Here is a 12,945-nt window from a genome sequence, read left to right as displayed (position 1 = left end):
CCTTCCCCCCACTTTCTCTCTTCTTTAGCTTGGTGACAAGCGATATGCTTATGTGTGCGTGCGTGTGCGTGTGTTTCACCAAAATTTAAAAAAATAAAAACTTTTTTCCCGACCGGCCGGATTAGGGTTGTGAGGTGTGGTTAGAGTTTATGAAAATGTTAGCAATAAAAACTTTTTAAAACCAAGTTAGAAAAAAGAAAACAATTTACTTCCCCACCAAATTATCGTATTATTGGAGGCCCCGATTCTTCTTTTTTTTAGGCGATGTAATAATCCATATTTTTGAGGTTTCCTCCTCTCTTTATTTTGGTTTGTATATTTTTCATGTTGCAAAAATGCTCTCGGGAGATCTTTTTAGGATTCTAAAGGTTTGCTATTTTTTTTACACTTTTTAAATGTAAAAAAATGTAAACAGGCAGTTTACGATTTGAAAGGCATCGTTAAAATGGTATTTTTCGCTAGTTCTTTCAACTTTATATTTTTATTTCGTCGTCTTTAAGTCCAATGTAAATAAGTTCTTGATGAGCCGTTCCTCTTAAGTAATCCAATTTACCAAATTGACACTTCTAACGATTACTTTGATATTGTCCCATTGACTACTGTACACACTTTAACACTTATCCTCGAGTGGCCTCTGGGGCTTGATAAGTAGTGATTCCTTTATAAAATAAAAAAATATTTCAGTAATATGATGGTGAATCTATAGTCAGTCTGTGCTGATGTTCCTTGCGATATTCGTTTTCAGCATACCTGAACAAACTGAGGGTTGGCCACTTTCATATGCCGCCTGTTCAAACATGGTCGCCAGTGATTTACATTTCCAAATATACGCATTACTATCTCGAAAACTATTCGTCTGTCTGTGCTAATTTTCTTTGCGATATTCGTTTTCAGCATACCTGAACAAACTGAGGGTTGGCCACTTTCATATGCCGCCTGTTCAAACATGGTCGCCAGTGATTTACATTTCCAAATACACGCATTACAATCTCGAAAATTATTCGTCTGTCTGTGCTAATTTTCATTGCGATATTCGTTTTCAGCATACCTGAACAAACTGAGGGTTGGCCCCTTTCATATGTCCTCTATTCAAACATGGTCGCCAGGGATTTACATTTCACAATACACGCATTAATAAAACTAGCTCCAAAACTAGTAGTTTGTCTGTCTCTGCTAATTTTCCTTAGGATATTCGTTTTCAGCATACCTGAACAAACTGAGGGTTGGTCCCTTTCATATGCCGCCTGTTCAAACATGCTCGCCAGTGATTTACATTTCAAAATACACGCATTAATAAAACTAACTCCAAAACTATTTGTCTCTGCTAATTTTCCTTGCGATATTCGTTTTCAGCATACCTGAAATAACTGAGGGTTCAAACAGAAGTTCAAACATGGTCACCAGGGATTTACATTTCAAAATACACGCATTAAAAATCAGCTCCAAAACTAGTAGTATTTCCGTCTCTGCTAATTTTCCTTGCGATATTCGTTTTCAGCATACCTGATCAAACTGAGGGTTGGCCCCTTTCATATGCCGCCTGTTCAAACATGGTCGCCAGTGATTTACATTTAAAATACACCCATTAATGTCTCGAAAACTATTTGTCTGTCTGTCTGTCTGTGCTAATTTGGCTTGCGATATTCGTGTTCACCATACCTGAACAAACTGACGGTTGTCCCCTCATTCCGGAGACGAGTTTTCCCGGGACAAGTTGTCCGGGCACTGGTATAAGTGCAATAGGTTCATCAGAGCACATCCCATTAAAGTACTTGTAAGCAGGGATACAACACTGAGGCGATGGGACAGACCTTGGAGATTGACCTATAGCACGGGGCCTATTAGATTAGATACTCTTTTTTTATGCTCAACGATAAAAACCGTCTTCTTCATCTGTGTTTGCTTCTCATTGTCGCTTTATCTCTGATAAGAGTTTCGCTTATGTGAAATAGGAAACATGTTCGAACGTTTGCTGACATTTATTGGATGTGTTGCTACCAGTATTTTGCTTAATTTTCGAGTTTGGAGCGATTCTCGACTCTCACAAGATGTCTGTAAAATGTCAGACACTTCTTTATTGTTCTAACTTAAAACTGTGCGCTACTTTTGTTTGTGTTAAATAAACGTTTTAAAATAAGTTAAAACAACAAAAATGTGATCTAGGTAGGTAGAAGGGTAACTTATCTTGCCTTTGGTAATATTCATTTTCTTATATATTTATTTGTTCACTACTTTTTCGTTTTGTTCTTATTGAATGCGAAATATTCGCCGTTGAATTTCCACAGGTCACGATTATTTCGTTTTATTAATCTTAAGTTTCATAGAATAAAAAGTTCAGACACAACTTTGTGGAGCCATTTTTAATCGATTCATTTAACTTCTGTTTGACCCCGGCACGTGCTGTGCAGAGAACACGATCCCTTCTCTCCTTCCCCGACTCTCTCTCTCTCTCTCTCTTCTTTAGCTTGGTGACAAGCGATATGCTTATGTGTGTGTGTGTGTGTGTGTGTGCGTGTGTGTATGTGTGTGTGTGTGCGTGTGTGTGTGTGTGTGTGTGTGTGTGTGTGCGTGCGTATGTGTGTTGTCGGTTTCAGCAAAATTTAAAAAAGTAAAAACTTTTTTCCCGACCGGCCGGATTAGGGTTGTGAGGTGTGGTTAGAGTTTATGAAAATAAATGTTAGCAATAAAAACTTTTTAAAACCAAGTTAGAAAAAAGAAAACAATTTACTTCCCCACCAAATTATCGTATTATTGGAGCCCCCGAATCTTCTTTTTTTAGACGATATAATAAACCATATTTTTGAGTAGGGTTGCCTCCCCTCTTTATTTTGGTTTGTAGAGTTTTCATGTTGCAAAAATGCTCCCGGGAGATCTTTTTAGGATTCTAAAGGTTCGCTTTTTTTACACTTTTTATTGTCTGCGAAAAATGTAAAAAAATGTAAACAATCAGTTTACGATTTGAAAGGCATCGTTAAAATGATATTTTACCCTAGTTCTTTCAACTTTATATTTTTATTTCGTCGTCTTCAAGTCCAATGCAAACAAGTTCTTTATGAGCCGTTCCTCTTAAGTAATCCAATTTACCAAATTTAAACTTCAAACGATTACTATGATATTGTCCCATTGACATTGTACACACTTTAACCCTTATCCTCGAGTGGCCTCTGGGGATTCCTTTATAAAATAAAAAAAATATTTCAATACTTTGATAGTGAATCTATAGTCAGTCTGTGCTGATTTTCCTTGCGATATTCGTTTTCAACATACCTGAACACACTGAGGGTTGGCCCCTTTCATATGCCGCCTGTTCAAACATGGTCGCCAGTGATTCACATTTCAAAATACACGCATTAATAAAACTAGCTCCAAAACTAATTGTCTGTGCTAATTTTCCTTGCGATATTCGTTTTCAGCATACCTGAACGAACTGATGGTTAACCCCGTTCATATGTCGCCTGTTCAAACATGGTCGCCAGTGATGTACATTTACAAAATACACGCGTTAATAAAACTAGCTCCAACACTAGTAGTCTGTGTCTGTGCTAATTTTCCTTGCGATATTCGTTTTCAGCATACCTCAACAAACTGAGGGTTGGCCCCTTTCATATGCCGCCTGTTCCAATATGGTCGCCAGTGATTTACATTTCAAAATACATGCATTAATAAAACTAGCTCCAAAACTATTTATCTCTGCTAATTTTCCTTGCGATATTCGTTTTCAGCATACCTGAACAAACTGAGGGTTTGCCCCTTTCATATGTCGCCTGTTCAAACATGCTCGCCAGTGATGTACATTTACAAAATACGCGCGTTAATAAAACTAGTTCCAAAACTAGTAGTCTGTGCCTGTGCTAATTTTCTTTGCGATATTCGTTTTCAGCATACCTGAACAAACTGAGAGTTGGCCCCTTTCATATACCACCTGTTCAAACATGCTCGCCAGTGATTTGCATTTCAAAATACACGACTTAATAAAACTAGCTCCAAAACTATTTGTCTCTGCTAATTGTCCTTGCGATATTCGTTTTCAGCATACCCGAACGATTTTAAAATCGACAGTCCGAATGTTAACGAAGCACACACACGCGCGCGCGCACGTAAACTCACTGAAAGTGTCTACTGTCGATAAGCTAGTTGTAAATTAGATTACTGGCTCTTATGAGTTTTAGTCTAACCACCCTTTACAACTGTGATACAGTAAAACAGTCCGTCTCTGGACAATTAGCAGTGTATCGCATAACTCAATGACAGTGTCGAATGTCGACTAGCTAGTTGTAAGTTAGGTTACTGGCTCTGATCAGTTACACTCTAACCACCCTTAATAACTGTGATACAGCGGAACAGTCCGTTTTTGGACAAGTGGCGGTGATCGCATAACTCATTGAAAGTGCCGAATGTCTATTAGCTAGTTGAAACTTAGATTACTGGCTTTGATGAGTTTCAGTCTAACCACACTTAATAACTTTGATACAGCGGAACAGTCCGTCTGTTTCGCATAACTCATTGACAGTGTCGAGTGTCGATTAGCTAGTTGTAACTTCGTAGCCTTAAAAGCCCCTTTAAACAGAGACTTGAAGATAATATTGTTGTTATTTGTATTGTTATTCTTATCGTCCAGCCATGCACGTGCAGAAATCCATTTCCAACTCAACTGTGTTATAAACTTACTTCTCCTTCACCGAGAGAAAAACGCCGACACTCGACTTCGCACCGATACGCGAATGACGATTCATAGAAATTAAAGCTGTTGATTTTATGTATTGAATGTTACAACTTTGCCCCCACTCCTACACACACAGACACAGCGACGAACGAACTTGGCGACGTTTTCGATTGTAAATATAAGAGCGTTGTCGGCGGCGACAACCGGAAATGGCAAACCCTGTGTCAGTTAGATTTGTTTATTTCACGCCAATTTGAACTGCGAAATAATTCGTTTTAACTAATGAGACCTGTGGAAATTCTAAGGTTAATCCTTCCGAGTTAAGACAACAAAGCGTAAAAGTTGAAAAAAAAATACAAAACAAATATATAATATGTAAATGTTACCAAAGGCAAGATAAGTTACTCTTCTACCTACCTAACCAAGTGTTTTAAGTTCTGCTGCGATATTCGTTTTCAGCATACTCGAGCCAAATTGAGGGTTGGCCCCTGACATACGCTGCCTGTTCAAACGTTTCAAACATAGTCGCCAGTGATTTACATTTCAAAACACACGCAATAATAAAACTAGCTTCAAAACTAATTGTCTGTGCTAATTTTCATTGCGATATTCGTTTTCAGCATACCTGAACAAACTGATGGTTGGCCCCGTTCATATGTCGCCTGTTCCAATATGGTCGCCAGTGATGTACATTTACAAAATACACGCGTTAATAAAACTAGTTCAAAAACTAGTAGTCTGTGTCTGTGCTAATTTTCCTTGCGATATTCGTTTTCAGCATACCTGAAAAAACTGAGGTTTGGCCCCTTTCATATGCCGCCTGTTCAAACATGGTCGCCAGTGATCCACATTTAAAAATACACGCATTGACTAATATTAGCCCAAAATCTATTTGTCTGTGCTAATTTTCCTTGCGATATTCGTTTTCAGCATACCTGAACAAACTGAGGGTTTGCCCCTTTCATCTGCCGCCTGTTCAAACATGGTCACCAGGGATTTACATTTCAAAATACACGCATTAATATCTAGAAAACTATTTGTCCGTCTGTGCTAATTTTCCTTACGATATTCGTTTTCAGCATACCTTAACAAACTGAGGGTTGGCCCGTTTCATATGCCGCCTGCTCAAACATGGTCGCCAGTGATTTACATTTAAAAAAAAACGCATTAATATCTCCAAAACTATTCGTCTGTCTGCTAATTTTCCTTGCGATATTCGTTTTCAGCATACCTGAACAAACTGAGGGTTGGCCCCTTTCATATGCATCCTGTTCAAACATGGTCGCCACTGTTTACATTTCAAAATACACGCTTGTATAAAACTAGCTCCAAAACTATTCTTCTCTGCTAATGTTCATTGCGATATTCGTTTTCAGCATACCTGAACAAACTGGGGGTTGGCCCCTTTCTTATGCCGCCTGTTCAAACATGGTCGCCAGTGATTTACATTTCAAAATAGACACATTATTATCTCGAAAACTATTTGGGTGTCTGTGCTAATTATCCTTGCGATATTCGTTTTCAGCATACCTGAACAAGCTGAGGTTTTGCCCCTTTCATATGCCGCCTGTCCAAACATGGTCGCCAGTGATTTACATTTTTTTTTAACCAATAAGGCCAAAAGGCACTTGAGAATAAGAGTTAATGAACTTTCCAGTTAGATGAGGAACACTGCTATGAGAGGATTGGAAATGATATGTGGAAAGAGCAGGATTTTATTTTACGGCTTATTAAACGGACTATTGTCTTCAGATCCCTAAATGTCTATTTTAACGGCCCGTGACTCATTTAGTGGTCGTGGGTGCATGTGTGTGTGGAAACATAGAACGCATATACACATGACAACATACCTGTCTGCTGCTGGACGCTTCTGGGGGATTCGCCAACCGTCCTGGGGAGAGGGGGGGGCATAACCTGCTGTAACAGAGACGCTTCAAGACACGGATCCAAGATGATGTGTGTTTTTATATATATATTTTATTCACTCCGAGGCATCTTGCCAGCAGAAGTGGAGCGATCGACGATCTTTGCCTTGTGGGTTCTCTATTTGAGACCGTCACCTAGACGAAACTACATAAAAATTTGCAGGCTTTTTGAAGATTATAATACTATTCTATTGTTGAAATATTATGACAATTGGCAAAAAAGAACCTATATTTTCAAGCCAATTAAATATGCCCAACTTTGCCTACATTTGTATATATAGTGTCCTGGCAGTTTCACTTTTGCTGCTTTGGGATAAATTTCGTTTTTTTTTTTTCGTTTTTTTTTGTTAATTTTTTGCTTGATTGTGTCCTCTAAACTTGGAGCATTAAAAAACTGTTTCCAAAATAACTGGATTCGGCATTAAATAACCCCCCCCCAAAAAAAGGGTTGATATGCTGTAAAACAACCAAACAATGTTACCAATTTCCTTTAAATCTAAGCGAAAATTCCATAAACAGATTTTTTTTTTCTAGAACTGCTCGTCTGTAGAACATAATACTGCGGAGCTGCTTCCCAACTGACTATAACATTGAATAATTCAATAATATTCTTTTATTAACCTGATTGATTTGTTTTCTTTTTGTCTTCCCCCCCCCCCTTTTTGTTTTCAAAATGCTTCTATTTTATAAATCTGACCTGTCTGTTAGTGTGTATGTATGTCTGCCTAAAACATTCGGCAGAGGCGACGCATTTTCGCGAGATCAGTATCATTTTGAAGCTCAATGTCTCAGACGACAAATATAAATAAATAATTGTCAATATTTGTCGTCTGAGACGTCGAGCTTCAAAATGATACTGATCTCGCGAAAATGCGTCGCCTCTGCCGAATGTTTTAGGCAGACATACATACAAACATACATACATACATTTAAACAGACAGGTGAGATTTATATTATAGAAGAGGACGAAACACATGTATGTATGGAATAAACCGTTTTCCTTTGTCTTTCCCTTTTATTTTTCAATATACTTCTGTGTTATAAATCTGATCTCTCTGTTAGTGTGTGTGCGTATGTATGTTTGTATGTCTACCTAAAACTTTTAACAGAGACAACGGATTTTCACGAGATCGATATTTTCGATATTTGTCATCCAAGACGTCGATTTTCAAAATGATACTGATCTCGTGAAAATGCGTCATCTCTGTCGAAAGTTGTAGGCAGACATACAAACATACATACATTTAAACAGACAGGTGAGATTTATATCATAGAAGATGAAGATGAAATAAACCATTTTTCTTTTTTCTTTTGCAGCATCATTTAACGCATTTGAATAACTACCATCGTGTTATGGTTTTAGACCAGGGCAAGATCATCGAATTCGACAAGGCCGAACATCTCCTTGCAAATGAGAACAGCATGTTGTCGGCTCTCGTCAGAGAAGGGCAACAGAGACGGTCTAACAAAGTGGTCATCACTGTCTCCTGAGCTACGCCCCCTTCGTCCGTCTTTCTCTCCACGACATCACACCACACCATGCCACAAATATATATGCCCAGTCCCTTTGCAAGGTCCCTTTTAAAAAAAAAAGCAAAGAAACGGAAAAACAATCAAGCCCCTCTTTCTAAAGAGACTGGACATGTCTGATCAGCATTGCCAAACATCCTCATTGCAAGATCGGTTTAAATAAAAAAATTAAATAATAATGAAGTGGCAAATGTATAGTTTAGCTGCGTAAATTATTTGACAGACAAAAAATTATAAAAACTATTTATTTTTATATAAAAAGCATGCTGGCTGAAATAAAACTAGAAAAAAAAAATTTAATTATTTTTTCATCTTTTTTATTAGACTAGATGTACGACAGTCAAGGCTGCCATATTGCTTTTAAAATTTAGCCTAAGGTTTGACACATTGGACTTTTTAAGGCCAAATCCCCCCCCCCTTTTTAACACTCTTGAGACTGTTTTGGCTGCCATTTTTGTAATGAAAGCGCATAAAAAGGCCAAATTTGGCTTTAAAAAGGCCAATCTGTCAAACCTTAGAAAGGCCAAATTTTAAAAACAATATGACGGCCCTGATTGTCATACATTTAGTCTAATAAAAATATGTTGAAAATAATAAAAATGAAATTTTGGGGGGTTTTATTTCAGCTTCTGGGTGTAATAATGTGTTTTATATAAAAATAAATAATTTTTAGTCTGTCAAATAATTTACGCAGCTAAACTACACATTTGCCAATGAAGCCATGTTTGGATTCTTTGGACTACTGTCTTCATCGTGAAAGCTATTTGCAGAACGTTTCGGTCGATGTAACCTCCAACCTTCTTCAGATGTATCTTGTCAAAGCCTGAAATCTGTACAGAAGTTTGAACGGAATCCTTTATTTAATACCGAGGGGGGGGGGAGTAACATGCTCTCGTTCCGTCAGCCTTTATGTAGTGAAAATGACACTCAAGATGAGAACAATAGTCCGATGAATCCAAATAATACGAATAACCAATCCTCATCTAAAAAATAAAAATAAAAAAAATAAAATTAAATTAATTCAGAAACGCGATAATAAAACCATACAAAAAGACATGGAAATGATTTCAGTTCATGAAACAATTTTGAAGAAAAAAAAAAAGAAAAATATTTCAAATCTATTTAGGTGTATCAAAAGTACTTTTTTCTTTTTTTTAATTGTTGTCAGAGGCCGAATGGGAGGGGTAGGGGCTAAACATTGACTGAAAAAAAAAAGTATATTTCACGTCTTTAAACCAAATCTTCCAACCTCATGCCAAAAAAAAAACAAAAAAAAAACTAGCGATTTTTTTTTTTAAATTCTAACAATTTCAAAATCTATTTAGGTGTATCGTAACTATTTTTTTTTTTTTTTTTGCGTCAGGCGGTGGGGGAGGGAGTAGAGGATAAACATTCAATGAAAAAAATATATTTCACGTCCTTAAATCCAACTCTTCCAACTTAAAAAATCTCCATTATTTTTTTTAACCAATAAGGCCAAAAGACACTCGAGGATAAGAGTTAATGAACTTTCCAGTTAGATGAAGAACACTGCTATGAGAGGATTGGAAATGATGTGTGGAAAGAGCAGGATTCAGTTATTACAACATCAATCTGTCAAGTTTGAATTGTTGAGTTATCTCTATTTATGTTTCTGGTTTATGGCTGTACTATTTGTCTGTATACTATGAACTAAAGATATTTGCATAGTTCTCAGTAGACTGCCTTTCTCATACAATCGTGTCTGTTTTGCATGCCTTTGGAGCTAGTTTGTTTATTATGTGATTTAATGTTTCGTCTTCTTGTCTACAGAGTCTACATTTACTGCTTTCCTGGGTTCTGTCTATTTTTACTTTTATATAGTTTGTTCTGATTGTATTATTCTGTGTGGCTGTCAGTAGGAGTTGCGTTTCTCTACTTGTCTTTTTTGTAGCCAAGTCCAGGTGTTTTCCTGCTTATCTTTAAGCGGATGGCTTAAGTTTTTTGGAAAGAAACATTGTTCATGGAAGTTCTGTTTGATTTTAGGTAGAGGAAGATTTGGAAATGAGGTTAGTAATATTATTACTTAAACTGAAGACGACGGCTTAAGAAGAGATTGCTGACATTGAACTTAAAGGTGATTATATTGTTGTCAGCAGGGAACCAATCTCATAGTAGTGTTTCTGAGAGAAACTCTGTTCATGGAATTTCTGTTTTATTTTAGGTACGCATTGTAAGATTTGGAAATGAAGCTAGACTATGGAAAACAAATAGAATAATAAATTTAATTCTTTGATAAATTTAAATGGAATCCAAAATATGAGTTTTTGGTTCTCAAACAAAGGAAGGGTTGAGCCAAATAATTTGCACTTTTCTCAATGACCAGGCCTTGGATATTTTGGAAGTTTTGTACAAACATTAGTCATGATAAAAGTAAATTTTTCACTCGTGGAGAGAGGATACCATGTGCTCAACTTGTTATCAAGAAAATTATCAGAAAATGTATTTTACTTGAAATTGTGCAACATGTGTGATAAAAAAGATTTTTTTTACATGGGGGTCACCACTTATCAAGGCCCGAAGGCCACTCAGGCAGGGATAAGGGTTATTGCGTGTACAGTAATTAATGAGGTAGTATTGTAGTAATCATTAGTATTGGGGGAGGGTTGATAGTGTCTTACTTAAGGGGGCGGTTTGTCAAGAGTTTGTTTATGTTGGACTTGAAGACGTCCAAGTTGTAGTCAGGTGGGAAACAGGCAAGCAGCAGAGAGTTCCACTGGCGTGCAGTTCTAAGAAAGAAGCTTTGCTCATGCAATCTATGTTTGGATTTAGGCACAGATAAAGAGTGGGGAAAATTATTGGGAGTAGTTTCAGCCAGACCGGTGTTTCTCGTGAAAGATTGGTGAGGGGGATTGGAGCTCAGACGAGCACCTGCCATGGAAATAATGATAAAACAAAGACAGGCATGCAACGTCTCTTCTGTGGGAGAAAGGTTGCATAGAAGAGAAAAGGGCATACCCCACTAAGCCACGAAGTCTATTTTGTACTCTGTCAAGGCAGGATAGGCTGTTTTTAGAAGCTCCTGCCCAGATGTGGCAGCAGTACTCCATCCTTGGACGTACTTGGCTTTTATAGGGAGTGATTGACAAGCATACAGTGAGAGAGGGTAGGAGTGATAGCCAGAAACTTACTAAGAGATTAGTCACTTAGTAGAGTTAATTGCAAATTATGATTAATTTGACAAATTAAAATGCATTTTTTTTTTAACATTGTGTGCTTGTCCAGAATTCTCCCTATATAAAAAAGAAACAGTAAAAAAAAAAAAAATCTGCATGTCATATTCCAAAAATTATGTAAATTGAGCAAGTAGTTTTATCTTTATAAAGAAAATCATTAAGCAAATTTGAGTTTTTCCAATGACCCCCCTCCCTCCCTTTCCCGATGTTGAATCACTTTTTTTCTTTTTTTTTTTTTTTTACATAGACGGCACCACTTATCAAGGCCGATAGGCCACTCAAGGATAAGGGTTAAAGAGTGTAGAGTAGTCAAAAGGACAATATAGTAATCGATAGTAATGGAAGTTCAGTAAATTTGTTAACTTAAGTGGAACGGCTCACCAGAAACTTCTTCACGTTGGACTTGAAGACAACCATATTATAGAAAGCTGGAAAGCAGGAAAACGGAAGACAATTCCACAGGCGTGCAGTTCTAAGAAAAAAAGCTTTGATCATGGAATCTATGTTTAGGTTTAGGTACAGATAAAGAGTGGGGAAAATTATTGATAATGTTTTCAGCTAGTCTAGTGTTTCTTGTGAAAGTTTGGCGAGGGGGGACCATAGATTGAAGCTCAGTTGAACACTTTCCATGAAAATAACGATAAAGCAGAGACAAACTCGCAACATCTCTTCTGTGAGACAGAGGTTGCAGCGAAGAGAAAAGGACATCTCCCACCAGGCCCCGAAGTCTATTTTGAACTCTATCAAGGCAGGACAAGTCTTTTCTAGCAGCTCCTGCCCATATGTGGCAACAGTACTCCATCCTTGGACGTATCTGGCTCTTATATAGATAGAGAATTGCATCAGCAGTGAGATATCTACTGGAGCGATAGAAGGATCCGACCATTTTTCCAGCGGCACTTTCTAAAACCGAGTTTGTTCCTTCAGCCTGTTTTCAAAAATTGCGCTTGTGCTACCAGATTAGGCTGTCTGAAGATATTGGCTTCCTGAGACGAAATGCAACTAATATTGATGCCCTTTTTTTTCTTTTTTTCTACTTCCTTTTGCGAAACTTAATTATGTTCTGCAAAACCAAAAACCCACATTTTACCCCTTTTTTCCTTCTTCCCATTTCCAATCTCCCCCACTTTCTGACTGGCTTCTTAACTTAAAATGTACCAAAAATTAATACTGTAACCTTTTTTTCCCTCCCTCTCCCTTTGCAAAACTCATTCATGTTCTGCAGGGCAGGGAATAAAAATGATAAAATCCACTATAAAACAACCAAACCAAACACTACAAACTACTCATTAAAGATACAAAAAGCTCGAACAATAAAAACCTTTTACAAAATAACTGGATGCAACATGAATACTATTTCCAAAATAACTGGATTCGGCATTAAATAACCAAAAAGGGGTTGATATGCCGTAAAACAACCAAACCAAACCAAACCAAACCAAACATGGCGACATGAAACAGTCGCTACTCAGTTAGCCATAAAATTTGATTTTCTTATTTAAAAAATAAAACTTGATCAAAATATGATTTTTGGAATATGATGTTTTTGTTTTGTCATAGGTACATACATGGAAGTAACTAAATATTGTTGTTAGTGATCTTGCTTCTTTTGGGTTACAATATGTCTCAGTTC

General features: G+C 37.1%; 1 long non-coding RNA gene across 1 annotated transcript in view; it reads left to right on the top strand.

Moving 5' to 3' along the window:
* LOC145271242 (uncharacterized) overlaps positions 1-9,226 on the top strand; it is a 13,188-nt gene extending 3,962 nt beyond the window's left edge. The window contains exon 2 of the long non-coding RNA XR_013865771.1: positions 7,906-9,226. This is a non-coding gene — a long non-coding RNA (uncharacterized LOC145271242). The remainder of the gene's footprint in view (positions 1-7,905) is intronic.
* The last annotated feature ends 3,719 nt before the right edge of the window (positions 9,227-12,945 follow it).

The sequence above is a fragment of the Euprymna scolopes genome, chromosome 46 (genome assembly GCF_053919585.1).
Source record: "Euprymna scolopes isolate OS-2025 chromosome 46, ASM5391958v1, whole genome shotgun sequence".
Taxonomy (NCBI): domain Eukaryota; kingdom Metazoa; phylum Mollusca; class Cephalopoda; order Sepiida; family Sepiolidae; genus Euprymna; species Euprymna scolopes.
This window is presented reverse-complemented; position numbering and strand designations above follow the sequence as displayed.